Below are 10,525 nucleotides of genomic sequence, written 5' to 3'. Positions count from 1 at the left end.
CAAAATTCAATCAAACTTGAGTTACATCAAATTATAGTCTTTTCATCCACCTCAACCTATATCACTTGAATCAAATAGAATACAAGTGGTATAACTTCAAGCCTATAGTGCTCTAAGTATTTTAGATATTCAACATAAATTATCTTTATTGCAAATTTAAATATTAGGAAAATTTGCAGTACAGATGGATGATGTAGTGAATCGTTCTCATCTCTTAAGAGCTGAGAAAGGCTGATCTAAATGTTTTCTCATATGAGAAAACAATTTTAATACAAGTAAAACTGTTTAGTAAAACAATTTTAATACAAGTTCCTTGTGGGGAGGCTAAAGTCTCTGCACAATTCATGACATGTTCACTGCTTTTTTTTTTTTTTCCCTTTTGATGGACATGTCTACACTGCAAGAGACATAAGATCCTGGGTATTTGAAAATTAAAGAACAGCAGCAAAGGGCCAGATGCTATAGTTATAAAAGTTGCAAAAGTATCATAAACACCAGGTGTGCCATATAAATGCACAGGTTTTTTTACCCTGCCACACTATTATCATATGGTTCCAACATCTGCTCATTTCTGTCCAGGCTTCCCACAGATAGCATTTATTAAAATCAAATACGACTAACTCTCACTTATGTGCCTTGAGCACGAAGTGCCACAGTGGCCTTATTATGGAGTATAAGTGAGCCAATAAAAATTGATTTTTATCAGTAAACTCCCAATTATCCTTACAAGCCAAAATAGTGTCGTCTGCCTTTGGTGTGCCTTCTCCTTGCTAATTACTCTGTGGTTTTCTGTGAGAGTGGGGCCAGTACAAAAAAATTTTACACTAATTCCAAATAATTAGAGGTTGAGAAGAGAGGGCAGTTGAGCTTTCTGAAGAGTTTATATTAGAGAATATTATTTTTTTAAATACAGTTTTATTGTTTTCAACTGGAGGACATATTAGAAAGTATAAATGAATATAAACAAATATTATAATAAAGGTATTAAAAAGTCTCAAAGGCCTATATTATAAAATGATATATTATATACTATATATTTTTATATAATCATATATATCATAATTATAATCATTTATAATGATATAAATATATATTATATATTATATTTATATATTATATATATTATTTTCTATATTATAATTATTTTATATTATAAAATGATATATTAGAAGCAGCCAACCAGGTACAGAGAAATTAACACTGGTCTGGAAACCAAGACCCTTATGTTCTGGGCCTTAATCTATTCCTATCCTTCTTTGGACCTTTGTTTTCTCTGCTGGAAGATGAGGACACTGGAAATATGTACTATGTCCCCTTAAGGTTTTAATGGTTTATGACTTTAATGATAAAAAAACCTTCAATGACAGAGAACCCTTCTTTTCTGTAGCCCTTGATTAGCTACATTCCTCCGTTTGTAAATTATTAGTATGGACTGCACCTTTGTGCCCCTACCCCCACCCACCCTCCACCTGCAACATTTATGCTGAAACCTTAACTCCCAATAGGATGGTATTAGGAGGCAGGGCCTTTGGAAGAAGGTATTTAGGTCCTGAGGGTGGAGTGGTCATGATGGGATTCGTATCCTTATAAATGGAGGAAGAGAGCTAGCCCTCTCTTCATGCCATGTGAGGATACAAAGAGAAGCGGGGGACAGTCTGCAGCCTAGAAGAGAGCCGTCATCAGAACCCAACCATGCAAGCACCCTGATCTTGGACTTCCATCCTCCAGAACTGTAAGAAATAAATGTTGTTAAAAACCACCCAGTTTATGGTACTTTGTTATAGCAGCCTGAACTAAGAGAGTTATTTTAGTCTAACTTAATAGGAAATCCTCACACTGTATCTGAGTTATTAAAAACACCAAACAAGCCTGGCCGGCGTGGCTCAGCGGTTGAGCATCAACCTAGGATCCAGGAGATCGGGGTTCGATTCCCGGTCAGACCATGTGCCGGGATTGAGGGCTCGATCCCCAGCAGGGGGCGCGCAGGAGGCAGCCGATCAATGACTCTCATCATTGATGTTTCTCTCTCTCTCTCTCTTTCTGCCTTTCTATCTCTGAAATCAATAAAGGTATATTAAAAAACAAAACAAAACACCAAACAAGTAGATTTCAAATTAATGAGTGTTTTGACCCAGTATTAAAAAATGACTTCAAAGGAAACAATGAACTATCAAGTGTCAGAAGAATTAGCTATCAATTTAAATAGGAAAATCAGAACCTCTGTCTACCTCATATCATATGCAAAAATAAATTCCAGATGATTAAAGACTCTAAACCATACCCATATGTAGTAGACACTATGAAGTATTGCCCAGATGTCCCTTCAATGAAGGACCTACTGTGCCAGCTGCTGAGTGCTGTCAGTAGACAGTCTTCGAATGCTGACCCCTTTAGTAATTGTCTCAGCTGCAAAGAGCTGCCTCACCCAGGGTCACATCTCTTCCCAGGGCCGCCCACATCCAGTGACTGGCGAAAGGCAAGAAAATATAGGCCTGGCCATCTCAGCCCAATTCAAGAAAATTTTGAAGGGCCATTCGAGCCCCAGAGCTGCCCATGGGTGAGGCCAACATTGCCATTGGCCCAGCATGACACATTAGCTTCTTCTTCTGACCACTTTTGCTTCCTTGCCCTCCATTTCCCATGGGTGTTGGTCCCAAGAGCATTCCTAATAAATATCCAAAAGGCTAAATTCCATCTCAGATTCCACACCCTGGGGAACTCTACCTGCAACAATACATTAGAAGAAACTAGAAAAGAATATTTATTTTTAAAATAATCTTGAGTGTGGCAGTGTCTTTTCTATGCAGAACATAAAAGGCAGAAGCTATAAAGGACGAAATGGAAAGATGTGACTACGTGAAAATTTAAAAACTCTTTCTATATTACGAAAGGCTTCCTAAACAAAGTTAAAAGACAGGCATTCCATTTGGAGAAAAATTTCTTAATATACATAATAGACAAAGAGTTCATAGCCACAATATATAAAGAACTCCTACAAATCATTAAGAAGAAGGCAATCCTCCCCCCAAAAGGCTAATGTATATGAAGAGGAAATTCAAGAAAAAGAGACGGTGCCAATAAATAGCCTTATTTGAAATCAAAGAAGCCTTACTTAAAATCAAATTAATGCAAATAAAAAGAGTAAACTAACTTGTAAAATGAAAAAGATTCACAATACACACAACTAGCAAGAGAGTGGGGGAAATGAACACTTTATATTTGTAGAAATGTAAATTTTTTGAAGGACATGGTCAATAATCTATCAACATTTTAAATATGTATATCCTTTGATCTAGCAATTCTCCTTTTAGGAATATATGCTACAGAAATATTAACACATGCACACAAAAATAGGTGCACAAGGAAGTTTATGAAAAAATTATTTTTATAAAAGGAAGAAATTTGAAACAAACATCCAAAAAAGGGGCATATATTTAAAAACATTATACATCCATACTATGAAATGCTATCAGATGCTAAAAAGAATGAGGTTGATCCATATGTACTGGTATAGAAAGATTTTTGATATACTGCTAACACAAAGAAAAACTGTAGAAAAATACATAATATATACAGGGTTGGGCAAAAGTAGGTTTACAGTTGTGAGTATGTGAAACCCAGAGTTTCTTCTTGTATTATTACTTATTAATTATTGTATTATTTTCCATAGGAACAACTGTAGACTCACTTTTGCCCCACCCGGTATATATGCACACATGTTTTTATAAATGCATAGGAAAACATCTGGACAGAGGTACACACTTGGGGAGGGGTGTTGGGAGTGGTGCTATGGAAAGACAACCTTTACTTTTACTCTAGATACCTCTGAATTATTTGATACTTTTACACAGAGCTTGCATTACTTTTATAATGAAAGCAATTAGAAAGATAATAAAATATACTAGACGAACAAGACATGTGCTCTTCATTTATTTGCAATGTTTCATTACAACTACTACTATTCCTACTAGTGCTAGAGACAGTCACTTGGAACTTCCTTTAGTCCAAATACTCCACTGTATTCTACAGAAGTCCATTTTTTTTCTTCTGAAAATGATCTAATTTACATGATCTAATAACACTCCATCCTAATCCTCTTTCACATAAATATCTTGAAAACCAGCTATAAGAAGTGAGCTACTGAACCTTATAGAACATAATTCATATTTTAAAATTTCTGGATTCAAGTCCACAGGATTCACTTTATTCCCCCCAGGAGCTATGGTCATCGAAAAGTGAATGAAATATCTAAAAGATGGCAATGAGCTCTGAAAAGTGGAAAGTAGAGCTTCAGAATATGAGAACATCCCTGAAGCCATTTCTTCACAGAATAAAGTGCAGTAGAAATTTGGAAATGCCAAGGGTGAAGTGGAGATGAGCTAACAGCTTTGTGCTGTGTGAACCAGGTTAAAGGGAGTCAGTGTTGGGAGGTGAGATTTACACCATCACCCTTTGCTCTCTGGTGCTGAGTTAAATCCTTCACCCTTCAGTAAAAACCCCTGCTCCTTTGAATTTCTTGCCCTCTGGCTACACCACAGTCGGTTCCTCTCCCCGTTTCTTATCTGGCTGCTCACTACCTCACATTCAGCAAAGACTTCGTTTTCCATCCTTACAGAAATTGCTATCATCTGGAGATTCAGGGTTTGTATGGATACCCCATCCAACATCAGCTCAGGAGTTACCAATTTAGCTTCCACATTAGAAACATCTGCAGAAGTTTTTTTAAGTGCATATGCCTGACTTCTACCTACTACATCAGAATCTCTGTGGATGGGGGGAACCTAGCTTGTGTGACTTTTAAAACCACTGCTCATGATTCTGATACACAATCAGAACTGGGAATCTCTTGTAGCCTTGACTTTGTCTGCTTCTGCCCTGACCTCTGCGTTCAACTTCCATGGCTACACTGCAGGCATTTTTATTACAGTACAGTTCTGCACCCAATACCAATATGTGCTTCCCCCCCCCCCCACCAAGCGGTCCTTTGAAACCCGCTGGGTAGACTACAATCCAACTCAATTCTGAGACCGTCTACCTGGAGATAGCATCACATGCCACAGATTAAGTGCTCAGTCCCACAAAACTGCCCTCGCTTCGGATGGCAGTCACAAGAGCAGGCTGCCACCTGCAATTCTGACCTGCTGGCTGTAGATCAGGGTTCCCATGACCCTCTCCTTGGGTTCAATTCACGTGCTAGAGCTACTCACAGAGCTCAGGAAACCAGTTTACTCACCACATTCCCGGTTTGGTACGAAGAATATCAAAGGAGAGGAATCAACAGCCCCATGAAGAGATGCATAGGACAAGTTCCTGAACACGGGACCATCTGTCCCTGTGGAGTTTGAGGCTCCGTGTGGCGGCACATGGATGTGTTCTGGTTCACCAACCTGGAAGCTCCCTGAACTCTGTCCTTTTGGGGTTTTTTGGAGGCTTCCTTATGAGGCCATGATTGATGAAATCATTAGCCATTGCTGATTAATTCAACCTGCAGGCCTCTCCCCTCCCTGGAAATCAGCTGTGGGACTGAAAGTTCCAACCCCCTAATCAGGTTGGTTCCCTCGGCAACCAGCACCCTCCTCCCCCATTTGTAGGGGATTTCCAAAAGTCACCCCATTAGCATAAACTCAGTTGCTGTGGAAAGGGGCTTGTTATAAATAACAAGCTCTGAACTGAAGACAAAAGACTGAATATAACGAAAGTTACTCCGATTGCTCTTCTTACTTAGGAAATGCCAACGGTTTGGGAGGTCTGAGTCAGGAACCTTGGACTGAAGACCAAAATATGCATTTATTATGAATCACAATAACACACATACTTTGAACCACACCGCCTAGGAAATCTTAAACTCTGAGAATTCATTATCTGGTTATAACCTCCCAAGTTTGTACCTCACTCTTTCCCCAGTCCCATTCCAACTGCTCTTTCCTCTAACGAGACATTGACTACACTGACAACTCTAATTCCCTCCAGTCTGTTTGCCCCTTACTGGCCTCTTAAAACGCATGTAACCTGTTCCTTCTGCTGTTCCAGTCCCACAAAATTCCAGATCTCAGGTATTCAAAGCTCCCTTCACTTCCTTCCTCCGCCCGATCCAATTCATTCTTCAAGCTGCAACCGGAGTAGCCTTTTTAAATGCAAACTAGAGCACAGGACCAAGCCCCCCTCCCTGGCTTGCCTTGCTTAAGTCTTTATTTTTTTTTTTTTTACTGTGAAAATTTTTTATATTTAGAATTAGCCAGCTGGACTCAGTGTAGATGATCCCAATTTTGTTGGCAACATCCAAAGTGTCATAGTCGGGAGCCAATCAAACATATGCCTTTTCCTCCATCAGGCCTGACCAGGGTGTTGACCTTGGCCACGTCAATGTCAGAGCTTCTCCACCGCCTGTTTGACCTGGTGCTTGTTGGCCTTGACATCGGCAATGAACAGAAGCGTGTCGTCTTCTATCTTCTCATGGCTGACTCAGTAGTCGGGGGGAACTCGAGGATGGCACGGTGGCCGAGCTTGCTTCTCCTGGGGCGCTCTTCCCAGGATATTTAAGCTGCCTAGGGAGCCACAGCGTCTTGACCCATTGGAAGGTGGGTGGCGTGCAGATCTTCTTTTATTTTTCTGGCTGTGGACGCCTTCCAGCCCTGCTTTCTTTGCCTTTAAAAGCCTTTGCTTTGGCTTCGGCTTTGGTGGGGACAGGAGCTTCCTTCTTCACTTTTGTTGCCATCTTCGAGAAAAGGCACCTGGCTTAAGTCTTAAGATCCAGTCCAAACTCCATACGTGGCATACAAGACCAGCTACAATTTGCGACCGGTGCACATTTCTGGTTTCACCTTCTCCTTCTCTCCGCCCACACCCATCATGATGTTTCTTTCTTTCTTTTCTTTTCTTTTTTTTTTAATATATCTATATATCTTTATTGATTCCAGAGAGAGGAAAGGAAAGGGAGAGAGAGAGAGAGAGAGAAACATCAATGATGAGAGAGTCACTGATCGAGCCCGCAACCCGGGCATGTGCCCTGACCGGGGATCGAACCCTGATCGCCTGGATCCCAAGTCGATGCTCAACCGCTGAGCCATGCCAGCCGGGCATCATGATGTTTCTTATTAATGAGTGTTACGCCCCCCCCCCCCCCGTCCCCTGTCTGGAGAGTCCCCATGGACCCTTGGCAGGCCTAACTCCTCTTTATACTTTCAGAAGGTAACTCCTCCAGATTGAGTCTCAAAGGTGACATAACTTTTGAAACTCAAATTCCCTTATTTGGGGGGCGGGGGGCAGTTCTTCAAATTTTAAATTTCCTTTTTTAAAAAAAAAAAAAAATCACAGTAAGAACATTTAACGTGAGATCTACCCTGTTAACAACCTTTTAAGTGCACAATCCGCTCCTGTCATCTACGTTACTTCATCTTGTATAACTGAAACTTTATACCCATTAAACAACAGTTCCCCCCGCTCCCGACAGCACCTCCTAATGACCGTTCTCTCCGTTTCTGTGCATTTGACTATTTTAGACACTTGATATAAGTGGAATGATGCAGTATTTGCACTTCTGGGTCTGGCTTATTTCACTTAGCATAAGGTCCTCTGTATTCATCCATGTTGTCACATATGGCAGGATTTCCTATTTTTTAGAGACTGAATAATATTCCGCTGATGTATATATCACATCCTCTTTCAATTCTCTGTGCATTTTATATAATAAACTTGGTACCTAGCCCCAGGATGATATTAAAAGAGTGAGCAGTCAGAACAGATGCCTAACCAATGTATGCTGCTTGTATAGCATCCCATTTATTAGACCATAAAATACCTTGATATTGAAAGAGTTTTTCTCCTTTCCTGTCTTCCCTTCCCCTCATAGGCCATACTCATCAGCAAAACCATAGGTGAGCGAGCCGGGGCAGAACCCGCAGCTGAAGCCCTCACTGTGCACTAAGAAATACAGGGTGGAGCAGAAGTAAGTTTACAGTTGTTCGTATGGAAAAGAAGACAATAATAAATAATAACACGAGAATAAAGTCTGGTTTTGCATACTTGCAGCTGTAAACCTCCTTTTGCCCCATCCTGTATGTCAATAGAAATCGGAGGGCTGGATTTTTCCACCCTCACACACCATTGCTAACCTCAGCCCACTTCCACTTTGCTGCCTGCACCATCCTGGTGGGCAGTGCCCTACACACAATGGCAGGTTCTGGTTTATTAATCATTTTTTTTTTTGCCAAGAAAGGTGACTGAAAAGAGGAATTTCTCAGAGATACACATAAACAAAACACAAGGTCAATGTGTTATACAGTGATGAAAAGGAGACTGATATATTGAAATAAAAATCTCAAATTAAGGACTTATTTCTCTTTCTCTTTTTATATAACTAGTTTCCATATATGTCTTTCATACCTCTTAGGGATGTAATTTTCAATGGGTTTATGCCACATTTATTTTTCTGTTCCCGGTGTTGAAGATTGTCCTAGCCACATAACAGTTCTTCAATGAATGTTTGTTGAATACCTGAATGAATGAAAAGATTGATGGACTATTTTTTAGTAGACAGGAGCAAATATTTGGTGGCAGAAACCAGAAGCTAAGGAGGGCGTTATACTGCTAAGAAAACTAGAGCAGTGGGAAGGAGCGATTTCGAGTTGAGCTGAAATTCTTTTAGCGTTGTTATCTCAAGTGTCACAATAAGGAAATTCATTCTTTTGTGCTGTGAGAACTCACTTGTGTGATACCTGGCATGGAATCCCAAACCGTTTGCATGCTGTTCAAAGAATTGTTCTGCATATAGATTGGTTTGTGTGTCCATATGTTCAAAAATTCAATTTAAAGGAACAGCTGAATTTTAGTCAATGAGATTGAAGCTTCTTTTCAACATTCCGTTTTGGTGAAAGGGGAGGTAGCCCATATTCATTGATATCTTTAGGGAGAGCTGCTCGGGGATACCTGATGCGTGTCTTGTGAGGGAGAAACCGAATATGTACATTTTCCCTGTTTATCATTGTTTTCTCTCTGTACTGCAGATGTTGTGGCTATTTCTTGATGGTTGTCAGGCTCCAGTTCCTTAAGATCACTGCAAGTGATGCCTCTGCTAGCAGGCCCATGGCCAGGTGAGTGTGCTTCTAAATCACATCTATGCTTACTTCAAAATTGTAACGGCTAGATTCTCTGACTCTCTCCTGTCTCTCTTCTCAAGTCAATAAATTAACTCCTAAATCTCTTCAGGAAGCAAAGCCCAAATCAGTGTTTCTAACAAATTTCAAAAGGCTTCCCCTCCCCCCCCTTAATGTTTCGTTTGTAAGCAGGGTGAAAATACTGAATTAAAAATATTGGAAAAAATATTAGGTATACTCAGCCATGAAATAAAAATGGTTTTATAGTTCCCCGTAGCTCTCTTTCCACATGCAGCGGAGGTCTCTCTTCATTGATCAGCTCCCTTTTATTGCATGGTGTTCTGGGGGAAGCAAAGCAATCTCGGGCACCACCAGGGTCAGAGAAACTGTGAACTTGTGGATTAAACTGGCAAAAAATGCTGCATTGATGAAGACTGTTTGTCTTCCCTGGCTTCTGGTAAATCTCAATTTGCAAATTAAAACAGAACCTTTAAGGCCTTTCTCAGATCAGCTTGAATTCATAATAGGATACGACCCCCAGATTCCTTTATCTGACATTCTAACTCACTGCAGCCCTGCTCAGAGCTGCCAGGACTTGTCTTTCATTGGACCACATGAAACTCCTTTGTAAGTGTCAACCAAGCCCTTAATCCCCTTTAGATTGGTTAAATAAGTCAGTGTGACAAGCGGTGTCATGGGAAGGACTATCATGGACTTGGAACTAAACAGATTTAGGGGGAATTAGTTAGCTTCCCCTCCCTTCCCCCCAGAGGGCAGGGCTGCTTTCCGAACGGGCCACTCCTCTGGCCACGACCCGCAGAGAATGGAAAAGCCAACCGTCTCCGACTGTCTCAGTCTCCATTTCTTTAGGCAACTGAGCTCAGTCTTAACTCATGGGCTTGTTTATCTCCATTATTAGAGCCAAAGAAGAATACGTAGGGTGTGAATTTTCCTTCAGAATCAGATGGAGAAAGATAAACAGAATAGAATAGAGCTTTGCCTTTACACAAGGACAAAGGAGGAAAGAAGTAGAAATGGGGAGGGGGAAAAAAGACATATTTGTGCAAATGCGCCTTTCTTACTTTCAACACTTTGTCCACACAAGTGTCTGGATCATATTTCTTGGCTTGTATTGAACAAAGAAGATCCATATGGGTTCCTGCATTAAAAAGAGGGCACATCCATGTGAACCGGGGCAATATTTACCTGGAGGAAGTCCAAGAGGGGACCCTGGCTTCTCGTGATCCAGAATCTTCTACCTCGGAGCCAGCCAACCGTGGCCTGGCTGTATTGGTAGATAAAGCTTTCAGGGAACACGGGCATGCTCGTTTTCACATCGGCTTGCCTATTTTTATGGCTGTTTTGAAGTAGTTGTGACAGAGAACTATATGACACGCAGGGCCTAAAATATGGACTGTCTGGACCTTTAGAGC

The 10,525-nt window shown here is 40.7% G+C and overlaps 1 pseudogene; it reads right to left on the bottom strand.

Annotated features, from left to right (window-relative positions):
• Positions 1 to 4,445: 4,445 nt before the first annotated feature.
• LOC148090450 (large ribosomal subunit protein uL23 pseudogene) lies at positions 4,446 to 6,715 on the bottom strand (annotated as a pseudogene).
• Between the last annotated feature and the right edge of the window lie 3,810 nt (positions 6,716 to 10,525).

This window comes from Miniopterus natalensis, chromosome X (genome assembly GCF_054644295.1).
Source record: "Miniopterus natalensis isolate mMinNat1 chromosome X, mMinNat1.hap1, whole genome shotgun sequence".
Classification (NCBI taxonomy): domain Eukaryota; kingdom Metazoa; phylum Chordata; class Mammalia; order Chiroptera; family Miniopteridae; genus Miniopterus; species Miniopterus natalensis.
The sequence above is the reverse complement of the archived record's forward strand: the minus strand, read 5'-3'. Positions and strand labels throughout refer to the sequence as shown.